This window comes from Oryctolagus cuniculus, chromosome 17 (genome assembly GCF_051225735.1).
Source record: "Oryctolagus cuniculus isolate XC-2025 breed Fujian yellow rabbit chromosome 17, ASM5122573v1, whole genome shotgun sequence".
Classification (NCBI taxonomy): Eukaryota; Metazoa; Chordata; class Mammalia; order Lagomorpha; family Leporidae; genus Oryctolagus; species Oryctolagus cuniculus.
In genome coordinates this window covers 45,618,316-45,630,569 of record NC_142883.1, presented here as the reverse complement: position 1 = coordinate 45,630,569, position 12,254 = coordinate 45,618,316, and the positions used below count along the sequence as shown (strand labels likewise).

Below are 12,254 nucleotides of genomic sequence, written 5' to 3'. Positions count from 1 at the left end.
ATTTGAGCAGTAAACCAGTGGATAGAAGAGCCCTTTCTCCCCCTCCTCTCTTTAACTGCCTTTCAAATAAGTAAGTCTTTTTGAAAAATTATAGTAATTAGGCTAAATAAAATGGCACAGGTAATATGTGAATTGTAGAAAAATTTAAACTATAGATAGCAAAAATTAAAAAATAAAAATCTAAGAATCTGACATCCTGAGATCACTGTTGATTTAACAGTTTAATATAAATATTCTTGAATTTTTTTAGACCTTTTAGACTGTTGTTAGTAGTAGGTAGAAGCCTTTTTTTTTCTTCAGATGTTTGCTTTTTTTTTTTTTTTTAAGATTTATTTATTTGAAAGGTAGAGTTACTGAGAGAGAGAGGGAGAGACAGAAAGAGAGAGGTCTTCCATCTGCTGGTTCACTCCCCAAATGGCTGCAACAGCCAGAGCTGTGCCAGGCTGAAGCCAGGATCCAGGAGCTTCATCTAGAGCTCCCAGGTAGTTATAGGGACCCAAGCACTTAGACCATTTTCCCCTGCTTTTCCAAGGCACATTAGCAGGGAGTTAGATCAGAAGTGGAGCAGCCAGGACTCAAACTGGAGCTCATTTGGGATGCTGGTACTTCAAGTGGTAGCGTAACCCACTGTACCACAGTGCCAGCCCCAATAGAAGCCTTTTAAAGGAGCTTTTATGCTTTAATTTTTAAGATTTCCAACCAAAAGTGGCAGCTACCTTGGTGTATGTGTACATGTGAGTTTGTTTATGTGCAGGTGCTATGTGCTGTTGGCATTTGCTAGGTATTTTGTAACCAGCTGTTTCCTAGAGTCTTTTAGGAAGACAGTAACCACAGTTTACAAGGCTAGTTAAAACACTGGGAGGGAGTAGATGGGGAAGCCAGAGAGGTGAGATGCACAGTCACTTGTAACCAAACTTCAGCATACATCTCAACGTCAGGAATCAGCACCTGCTTGAAAACAGAGAGAGAGAGAGAGAAGAAGAGGGGAGGGGACGAGACGGGAGAGATCTTTGCTCTTTGCTGTTGCCTCTCTGTGTTTGGAGTAGAGATTTTCCACCCATGCTCCTCAGAGCATCAGGATTTCCAGGGGTAAAAGGTAGAAGTGGTGGTGTGCAGGTACAGATGGGGCTTCTGTCACTCATGTTTAGAAACTCATGTCTTAGAAGAGCCTGAGTTTTGAACTTGACTTGCTGACTGAGCAGCCCAGGCTCTTAAATGAGGCCCAGAATCTGACGGCCACTTAGTCCGTCATTGCAAGTCTCTTCATCTCCACATGAAGATGGTCACAGGTGCTGCTGGGAGCAGAGTGGCTCCATGTCTGCAGGCAGACACCAGCGCCCCTTATGCATTTCCTTCATCGCCATGGGCTCGCGTGTCCCCTGTCTGTCATTTCTGAACTTGTGGGGTTGCAGAGGTGCCTGTTACATGAACTGTTCTGAAGTAGAGGAAATGTCTTTAAATTAGTGTTAGAGGTGGATTTCATTTTAAGACAAACACGTTGGAATCTGGTGGAGAGGGTTTTAAATCTCAACAAAGCTAGTGGAAAGATTAAAAGTAACTTAGAGTTTAGTTAGACCTGAGAAAGATGGATTGTTTATAGTAAACATAAGATACTGAATGAAAGTTGTTTTCTTGTTGCTTCAGATGAATCTGAGGCTTATGTTTATTTTCTGGTCAGATTCAGTCCCTGTAATTGGGTATATTGTACAGGTTAGCATCTAGTAAGAGAGCAGGCTAAGATTATGGTGTATTTAGACAAGCGTGGATCTATCCGCTTGCTTTTTTTTTTTTTTTTTTTTTTTTTATGTTTTTCCCTCTATAACAGCCGCTGAGTGTGTAGATGTTGTAAGGATGGACACTTGTAAAGTTAGGAAAATGCTATGTTTTATGTGTCCCCATTACTCTGAACCTTTTTACCTGTTCTTTAGGAGGGTTCTGGGCCACCTTGCTCTTTTTTTCTTCATCTTTACTTATACTCAGCAGAAGGCTTGCTCATTTCATTATTATGTTGAAAGGACTGGGGCCTTGGTCCTTGTAGTCTGCCTATATTCCTTCCTGGTGAAATCCACAGCTCTTTAGTCAAGATTAGACTGACATTTTTTGTTGTTCTCAAATTGCTGAAATGCCTGAGATTATACAGAGCAGAGTGGTTCAGTAGAGAGCCAAAAGATAAGATGTTGAACTGGATTAGGTGTAGGGAATAGTCCATTCAAAGCCAAAATAAATTATTCTCATGCATATCTTGGTAATGGTCTTTCTGACCATTACCAGGAAGGAAGGAAAGAAAACATGATCTAATTTAACTGGCTCAGCTGTCCTGACCTTAGGAGAGCAGGTAGTGTGCTGTTAGGTTGGGATCTGTGTCTCCCCTAGCGGGACCTCATCCTGTTGGGCGTCAGCTGGCATGACTGAGGCAGGACCTCTCTGTGTGCTCTCTCAGGAAATAGGACAACCTTAAACAGCGTGCTGGTGTTTTGCTTCCGTAGATAACATTGTTAACAGTTTGTTACTGTTCTCTTTGGGATTTCTGCCTGTTAAGATTGACATTTCTGGAAAAGCAATGTTGATATTACAGGCTGGAGGTAAACAGAGCAGAGATACCTGGGCAAGCTGCCCTTGCCCTCTGCCCAGTCCTGGCTCTGGTCTTCCCCCTGAGTCATGTTCACAGCCCGTCCTGCCCAGAGACTGTTAGGTAAATCAAGTAACCTATTCCATAAAATGGATGAGGTTGCTTCTGACAAGGAGAGACATAAAAGGGAAAATAAGTTCTTTATTTTACCAGTTGAGTTATCTCATGTTGGTGAATTCTGGGACTCATAGTTAGATGTACTGAAAATCAAATGTGTATCTAACATGTATAATTACATGGCTTTCTCTTTGCCCCTGATTCCTTTTTTTTTTTTTTTTTTAAGATTTATTTATTTATTTGAAAGAGTTACACAGAGAGAGGAGAGGCAGAGAGAGAGAGAGGTCTTCCATCTGCTGGTTCACTCCCCTGTTGGCCACAACAGCCAGAACTGCGCCGATCTGAAGCCAGGATCCAGGAGCTTCTTCCAGGTCTCCCATGAGGGTGCAGGGGCCCAAGGACTTGGGCCATCTTCTACTGCTTTCTCAAGCCATAGCAGAGAGCTGGATCGGAAGTGGAGCAGCCAGGTCTTGAACCGGTGCCCATATGAGATGCGGGCGCTTCAGGCCAGGGTGTTAACCCACTGCATCACAGCGCCAGCCCCCTCCCCCCTTTAAGATTTATTTATTTATTTGAAAGTCAGTTACACAGAGAGGAGAAGCAGAGAAAGAGAGAGAGAGAGAGGCCTCCTTCTTGAAATACTTGAATTTTGTGCCTTGTTTATAGATCATATCAGAAGTGGATTACATGGGTAGATGAAAGGGACACCTTGGGACTCCTTAGACTATTTGTCATTTTGAAAAGGCCAAGTGTTCCTTTCATCCTTAGTTAGAAATTAATTTGAAGGCTGGCGCCGCGGCTCCTAGGCTAATCCTCCGCCTGTGGCACCAGCACTCCGGTTCTAGTCCCAGTCAGGGTGCCGGTTCTGTCCCAGTTGCTCCTCTTCCAGTCCAGCTCTGTGCTGTGGCCCAGGAGTGCAGTGGAGGATGGGCCAACTGCTTGGGCCCTGCACCCGCATGGGAAACCAGGAGGAAGCACCTGGCTCCTGGCTTCGGATTGGTGCAGTGCACCGGCCGTAGCAGCCATTCGCTGGGTGACCCGACGGAAGGAAGACCTTTCTCTCTTTCTCTCTCACTGTCTAACTCTGCCTGTAAAAAAAAAAAAAAAAAGAAAAAAAAAAAAAGAAATGAATTTGAAAAGATCATAATCTTTAAGTCAAAGCTACCTGCATGCTTCCTACCTAAGTGACAGAGTCACAGTTATCGTCTGGATAGTCTGACACCAGAGCCAGTCTTCTTAACCACTGCACTGTGTTTCACTCAGCCTTTCTGTTCTTTTTTCTTTTTTTTAAGATTTATTTGTTTATTTGAAAGTCAGAATTAGAGAAGTCTTCCATCTGCTGGTTTACCCCCTGTGGCTGCAATGGCCAGAGCTACGCCGATCTGAAGCCAAGAGCCAGGAGCTTCTTCTGGATCTCCCACGCAGCTGCAGGGGCCCAAGGACTTGGGCCATCTTCTGCTGCTTTCCCAGGCCATAGCAGAGAGCTGGATCAGAAGTGGAGCAGCCAGGACTTGAACGAGTACCTGACCCAGCCTTTCTGTTCTAATAACATCCACTCCACTCGTAGAAATAACGGGTCCGATTGTGATCATTGTGACCAGACATAGTAACTGGAAGGACATTAAACCGTACGAAAAATCCAGACATGCAGATGTCTGAAGTCAGGAGAAAAGGCCCTGAGAGTATCACTGTGACTGGGATCTGTTCAGGGAGTGGCCTGTGGAGAGTCTGTGTCTAACATGAGCACATAGTGAAGGGGCACGTAGAAAACTATGCAGCCACCTAGATTTCCCTGAATTATTTTGTCCATGCTACATTATAACAAAATGTTTTGGTTTTCCCTAACTTTTTATCATGGGTGAATTCAAACCTATGCAAAATGAACAAGAGTAGTGTTAAGGAATCCACTCCACCATATGCCTGTCACCAAGAGTTAGTAGTTACTGACATCCTGCAATGCATAAATCAAAGTGTTTTTCATAGTTAATAAACTAAGTTCTTGGGGCCGGCGCTGTGACATGGCAGGTGAGACTGCCTCCTGCAGTGCCAGCCTCCCATAAGGATACCGGGCAAGTCTCAGCTGCTCCATTTCCAATCCAGCTCTCTGCTATGGGAAGGCAGTGGAGATGGCCCAAGTGCTTGGGCCCCTGCACCCACTTGAGAGACCTGGAGAGGCTCCTGGCTTTGGATCGGTGCAGCTCCGCCATTGCAGCCATCTGGGGAGTGAACCGGCGGATGGAGGACCTCGCTCTCTCTCCTCTCTCTGTGTAACTTTGACTTTCAAATAAATAAATAAATCTTTGAAAAAAATAATTTAAGTTCTTGGTTGATCTCTCTAATGAACTATTCTTATGGAATTATACTTATTTGTGATTGGTTCACTTAGTAATGAAATTGTCTTTCATTGTAAAGCTTGCACAGCAGATCTCTGAATGTGGTATTATCATAACAGTTATTTCTAAGATTGATTGACTAATTAATTCATTTGAAAGGCAGAACAACGGGCTGGGGGAGAGACAGGGAATTCCTGTCTGCTGACTTACTCCCCAAATGGCTTCAACAGCCAGTGCTGGGCCAGGCTGAAGCCAGGAGCCGGGAACCCAAGTCTCCCATGTAAGTTGCCAGGACCCAAGTACTTCCGCTGTCATCACTGCCTTCCTAGGCACAGTAGCAGGAGACTAGATTGGAAGCAGAGTAGCTGGGACTTGATGGACACTCCAGCGTGGAATGCAGGTTTGCCAGCAAGCAGTGGCCCCGACACCAGTCCCCTCAGCACATATCTTAATGCTGTTGAGTTTCTCGTATTTTCAGTAACACAACTTTTAAGTGAGGGTGGAGGGTGATAATGTTTTCTACTTCTGAAGTATTCACTGAAGAAAATCTTTCTCTTTAAAGAAGTCTCTCTGTTGGTTTTCATTTTGAACTGAGGTGAGTTTTTCATTTTTCAAATTGGCTTTGTACCTTTCAGAAACACGAATATTTGAAATTCTTTTTAACCCGTGTTTTTGTCTTTTCTTACAAATTACCCTTTCTATTCCTGATTTCATTTTAGTAAAATTTCCAGACTTCCTCCTAAACATGGGCCTCTTGATGATTTCAAAGAGACTTTGGCACGTTAGAAAGAAATTTAGTGGTCAGTTCATGTTACATCTGGGTTTCTGCTGCTTCCTAAACACCAGCATTGTGGCCTTTGATTGCTTCGCCAGCCAAACTACCACGTGTGATTTTTTTTTTTTTTTTTTTTTTGACAGGCAGAGTGGACAGAGAGAGAGACAGAGAGAAAGGTCTTCCTTTGCCGTTGGTTCACCCTCCAATGGCCGCCGCGGCCGGCGCGCTGCGGCCGGCGCACCGCGCTGATCCGATGGCAGGAGCCAGGAGCCAGGTGCTTTTCCTGGTCTCCCATGGGGTGCAGGGCCCAAGCACCTGGGCCATCCTCCACTGCACTCCCTGGCCACAGCAGAGGGCTGGCCTGGAAGAGGGGCAACCGGGACAGAATCCGGTGCCCCAACCGGGACTAGAACCTGGTGTGCCGGCGCCGCTAGGTGGAGGATTAGCCTAGTGAGCTGCGGCGCCGGCCACGTGTGATTTTGAAGACAATGTACAAAGCTCGGCGTGAGACTCATTATATGGGGCAGGTGTTTAGATGCCTGTATCCCACATCAGAGCACCTGGTTTCCTCACCCAGCTTCCTGCCGGTGCAGACCCTGAGAGGCAGCAGTGATGCTCAAGTCACTGGGTCTCTGCCCTCCGCTGTGGGAGGCCTGGGTTGAGCTCCTGACTCCCAGCTTCAGCCGTGGCTGTTGTAGGCATTTGGGGAGTTAATCGACAGCTAGGCGCTTTCCATCTTTCTTTCTTTCTCTTTCTCTGTCTCCTTTTCTCCTTCCCCTTCTATGTCTCAGATAAAGAAACAAACTCATCATATTCTTTGTATAATGTTGCATTGCAAAATCAGGTGAGTTGAGAGACAAGTTCATACTTGCTCTTGGTTACATATCTTGGATAGTAATTTATTCCTTGTGGTGTCACATTTCTGTGTATTAGTAATATGGGTAATTACTCTGTTTTCCTTTTGAGATCCCACAGTTTTGTCTATATATAGCTGTCAAATATATGGAAGCATTTTCAAACTGTATACTGTTCTACAAATCAAAGAATTTTATGGTTTTTTTGCTCTATATTTTATTTGAAGGGCAAAGATAAAGATGGAAAGAAAACTTCCATCATTGATTCACTCCCCCCCCCCCCCCCAATGCCTGTAACAGCCAACACTGGGCCAGGTTGCACTTAGTCTGGGTCTCAGGTGTGTAATTAGCAGGAAGCTGTTTTGGAAGTGATGCAGCCAGAATTTAAACCAGGCAATCTGATATGGTGTGTGGGTGTCCCAGGCTGGAACTTAACTGCTGTACCAAACATCCACTCCAAATCAAAGAGTTCATTGAATATTCCATGTTTCTGTCAGAGGTGCTCAAGACATAGTTACACAGCTTCTTGTTTCATAAAAATTTAGTGTTTGCTAATGTATTTGTGTTTACTTCACCTCCCTTCATGATGGTAGAATAACTCAGGATGTGCACTTGGTAATTATACCCCTGCTTTGTGTGAAGAAACTGAAACTTGGGGGGTTTTGCTTACTCAGTTGTACAGTAGCAGAGATAGGATAGGAATTCAGATTTCTTAATTTGACACAGGCAGCTTCCTTAAAGTCTCTACTGTAAAAGACAGTCACTTATTTGCAAATCTGTTTGAGGTTCAGGTCTGGATTTGTAGCAAAATATCAATTACAGGCAGATCTGAGCTGAACTTGCTGAAGCAAGAGTAAACTTAGGAGCTAACAGCAGAGGTTTCTGATTTCTTGGAAAAGGACAAGATACAAATTTGTTGTCACCTCTGAGGGTTGCAGGCCTCTCTAGGCTGGGGAAAAGCGCTGCTGCCATCCCATGGGGAGGTCGGAGTTTTTTCAGGAGGACTCTGCGTTGTCCGTCGCTGTTGACTGAGTAGCCTGCATGATGCTGGTGAGAACACGGTACCTGGGAGTAGACTAGAGGAAGAAGCCTGTGTTCTCCAGTTCCACAGCATTTCCTTAGCAGAGTGTGATGGGGGGACGGTTACCACTGTGAGAGTGGGGACAGACTGTGGCTCAGAGACTGCTAACACAAGCAGGCTTGGTTAGAGGGAGGCAGACCCTCATCTCTGGTGTAGCAGGACGTGTGAGTGCATGTGTGTGTGCATCACCCACCCACGCACACTTTCTTCTGTGGAGAGGACCCGCAGTTTTTATCAAGTTATTCCCAACGTGTGTTTGCACTGAACCTGGAATCTGCTTCCTGCCTGTCCTATGGTTGACTGTGTAACCCTCAGGCATAGCATGTAACTTTTTTCACTTAGCTTTCTCATCTGTAAAATGGTAAAAATTTTATCTACCTGTTAGGATTGTTGTGAGAATCGTGCCAGGTGTGTAAGATACTCAGAAGTAGTAGCCATCATTGCTCTGCTGTTAATGTTGTGTGTAGACTGACGTGAGCAAGGACATGAGAGCATGAGGAGCCCCAACCTTCCCTCCTGGAGAGGAGCTGCCTCTCTCGCCCCGTTGTTCCAACCTTAGATTGCTAAGCATTCAGTCCCCTCGTGTGTACTGGGTGGATGACCTGGAGTGTGGACTTAGTTCTGTGAGAGAAGGCAGTGGAGGTGAATGGACCCAGTGCTGAGAAAAAACCATTAGCAGGAGCGTCCACTCCCATTTATTGACGGGATGCAGGGGACCGTGCACAGGCTGTGGAGGAGTGAGTGTCTCTGACCCTCAGAGGGATTTATACTTACTCACCTGGGACACAGGAAGGGGATTTGAGGAGGGCTGGAATGTGACCGAAATGGCATTCATGGTGTGCTCCTCAGACTGTAAGATACAGGATAAATAGACCGAGAAAAGCAAAGAAGGCAGATGATGGAGAAAGAGGAAAAACAAAACCAGGGAGGACCCTGAGTTGGGGAGGCAGCAGGAAGACATTGAAGCTGAGGTTACTGAGGAAGGTGGGGGTGGAGAGAGCACCCCCAAAGCCAGGGGCTGGACTTGCAGGTGGTTTGGGAACCTTGGGAAGGGGGAGGGGTGTGGCTGTATGGCATCAGCAGCATGCTGGGTGCCCAGCGGGGGAGGCAGGGAGTGAGGCTGTAATGCTGCCGCCTGTGGTGGCTATGATACATTGCAGGAGCCATGTTTAAGTGCAGAATGATACAGGGGAAAACTACCCGAGCAATTTGGAGCCGTGAATGTTCCTTAGGGGTTCTTCACGAGTGAGTGGAGTTGGAGGAAGTGTTCTGGGGCTGTGGCATTTTTTAGGAATGGGAAAAGGAGGACACCAAGGATGTGGTTGTGGAGAAGGGCATTTGGAATGTGCTTTGGACAACTCAGAGAAGGGAGGCCAAGAAGGACTGTGGCTTCCGTCCGTGTGGCTCTTGCGGGATGACCACAAAGCAGGCTTGGCCTGAAACAAACAGGAATCGTGACAGTTTGGGGGTGAGAGAGAAGTCACTGGGTTTGAGTGGGCAGACAGACCCTTGGATGACATCCCAGGTGTGCTTTCCGCTCCTGCTCCCACATCAGAGATCCCATCAGAGGCGTGTCTCTCGGGCTTCCCTGGTCTGCTCACTGGCCCAGGCAAAGGAGAAGGCAGCCTGAGGGGTACAGGTTTCTTCTTGGCTCCTTAGTAGGAGGCGACCCTTGGAACAGGTTTCCTTCTATCTGAACTGTTTTGTGGTTTGATGGTAGAAAAGAATACAAGCCACAGATCCAGACAGCTCCTTTCCCTCCCACATTTCCACCCTGCGTTTTTCCTGGTGTATTGACCAGGGAGACAGTACCTTTACTAGCCTTTTGTTTCTGAAAGAGGCCACAAGTAATATCCGGCTCCAGGAGTATCTCTTATCAGCACACAGTTCACGATCATAAACATGCCCTCACCACATAGCCAGGCTTTTATCTGTACTCTGTGAGAAAGAAGCAGCCTCTCAGGTCTCTGTCCCAGCAGCAGTTGTGGTCACAGGAGGGTGCTTTGGTCCCTTTTTTTTTTCTTTTTTTTTTCTGACAGGCAGAGTGGACAATGAGAGACAGAGAGAAAGGTCTTCCTTTGCCATTGGTTCACCCTCCAATGGCCACTGCGGCCAGTGCATCGCGCTGATCCAAAGCCAGGAGCCAGGTGCTTCTCGTGGTCTCCCATGCAGGTGCAGGGCCCAAGGACTTGGGCCATCCTCCACTGCACTCCCAGGCCACAGCAGAGAGCTGGCCTGGAAGAGGGGCAACCTGGACAGAATCCGGCGCCCTGACCAGGACTAGAACCCGGTGTGCTGGCGCCACAGGTGGAGGATTAGCCTAGTGAGCCGCGGCGCCAGCCGCTTTCCCTGGCTTTTTTACACGCTGCTCAGCATGTCACCCATCCTTTGAAATCCACACACATACTTAGGACACATGGCATCTCTTGAATTGAGGATACAAAATACCCCATAAATGGACCTTGCAAAAGCTGGGTACCTGGGCCTGTGTGGCATTGTGAGTGCATGCGGTTAGGTCCAGACACAGAGGCACCGCGTTTACCTGTTGCTGTCATCACTCCCTGCCAAGTCTCTGCCGCCTAGCAGCCGAGCCCTATGGGAAACTCCAAACTTGAAGTTAAGAACAGAGTTTGGCCGGCGCCACGGCTCACTAGGCTAATCCTCTGCCTTGCGGCGCTGGCACACCGGGTTCTAGTCCCGGTCAGGGCACTGGATTCTGTCCTGGTTGCCCCTCTTCCAGGCCAGCTCTCTGCTGTGGCCAGGGAGTGCAGTGGAGGATGGCCCAAGTGCTTGGGCCCTGCACCCCATGGGAGACCAGGATAAGTACCTGGCTCCTGCCATCGGATCAGCGCGGTGCGCAGGCCACGGCGGCCATTGGAGGGTGAACCAACGACAAAGGAAAGACCTTTCTCTCTGTCTCTCTCTCTCACTGTCCACTCTGCCTGTCAAAAAAAAACAAAAACAAACAAACAAAAAAAAAAGAACAGAGTTTGATGTAGCTGCCTGACCTTGGCAGTGAAACCCAATCCCGCCTGCCTCAGAGTGTTGTGAGGATTAAGATCTAAGCAAGGGTAGAGCATGGGAAATTGCATTGTGGAGTGTAAACTCCTGATAGGATCGTCAGATTCTTGTATATGGGTGAGTGGGTTTTTTTATTTTAATTTTCTAAAGTGTCATTCTTTTAATAAAAAATAAAGTTACATTGTACAGAGAGGGAACTGTTTCCACCCTCCTCCACCAGATTCCATATCTGTTGGTTTCTGGGTCTCTCCCCTGTTTAGTAGCCTCCTTTCACCAGGTAGCACACAGCTCATGCCTTACTCTGCAGCTTCCTCTTAGCTTGCTCTTGGAGGTACTTCCTTGTCAGGACATTCCACATTTGTCCAGCCTCACTGTCTTCCATTGTCTGGACGCACCGTAGTTTATTTAACCAGTTCCCTTACTAACAGAACTTGGGTTGTTTCCAGTGTTTTGCTATTACAGTGTTGCAGTGAGTTAATATATACAGTGCTTAGGACATCCTGTTATCCATCCTTCTGAACACGCAGGGCTGGGAGAGGGGGCGTTGAGTTGCCACTTAGGACTCCCAGCATCCTCTATCAGAGTGCCTGGGATCAAGTTCTGCCTCTGCCCCCAACCCAGCTTCCTGCTAGTGTCCCTATCAGGCAGTACTTGATGGCCAGCGTAGCTGAGTTCCTATCACCCATGTGGGAGACCCGGATAGAGCTTCAGGCTCCTGGCTTTGGCCTGGCGCAGCCCTGGCTATTGGTGGTCATTTGGGGAGTGAATCAGCAGATGGAAGATCTGTCTCTTTCTCTTTCTCCCTTCCTTATCTTCCCCCGTCGTCTTCCGTCACTCTGCCTTTCAATTAAATAAATATCTTTTAAAAAGGGGCCAGCATTGGGGTGCAATGGGTTAATAAGCAACTGAGCTTTACTTGCAGAAATGTTTATAACAGCTTAATTTTTTAAAGATTTATCCGTTAGAGAGACAGAGGAAGTAAGAATTCTTCCATTCGCTGGTTCACTCCCCAAATGGCTGCAACAGCCAGAGCTGGGCCCTTCCAAAGCCAGGAGCCTGGAGCATCTTCCGGGTATCCCATGCAGGTGCAGGACTTGGGTCATCTTCCACTACTTTCCCAGGCCACAGCAGAGAGCTGGATCATAAGTAGAGCAGGGGTTAGCACTGTGGCGCAGCGGGTTAACACCCTGGCCTGAAGCGCCAGCATCCCATATGGGCAACGGTTCGAGACCCAGCTGCTCCTCTTCCAATCCAGCTCTCTGCTGTGGCCCAGGAAGGCAGTGGAGGATGGTTCAAGTGCTTGGGCCCTGCACCTGCATGGGAGACCAAGAGAAGCACCTGGCTCCTGGCTTTGGATTGGCGCGGTGTGCCGGCCGCAGCAGCCATTGGGGGGGTGAACCAATGGAAAAGGAAGACCTTTCGCCTGTCCAAAAAAAAAAAAAAACCCAAAAAAAAAAAACAACAACAACAAGGGGCTGGCGTTGTGGCTTAGTGGATAAAGCTG

General features: G+C 47.2%; 1 protein-coding gene across 2 annotated transcripts in view; it reads left to right on the top strand.

The window, feature by feature from the left end:
• The window catches only part of BLMH (bleomycin hydrolase), a 51,820-nt gene that overhangs the window by 33,741 nt on the left and 5,825 nt on the right, over positions 1 to 12,254 (top strand). The gene's annotated exons all lie outside the window — the stretch shown is intronic.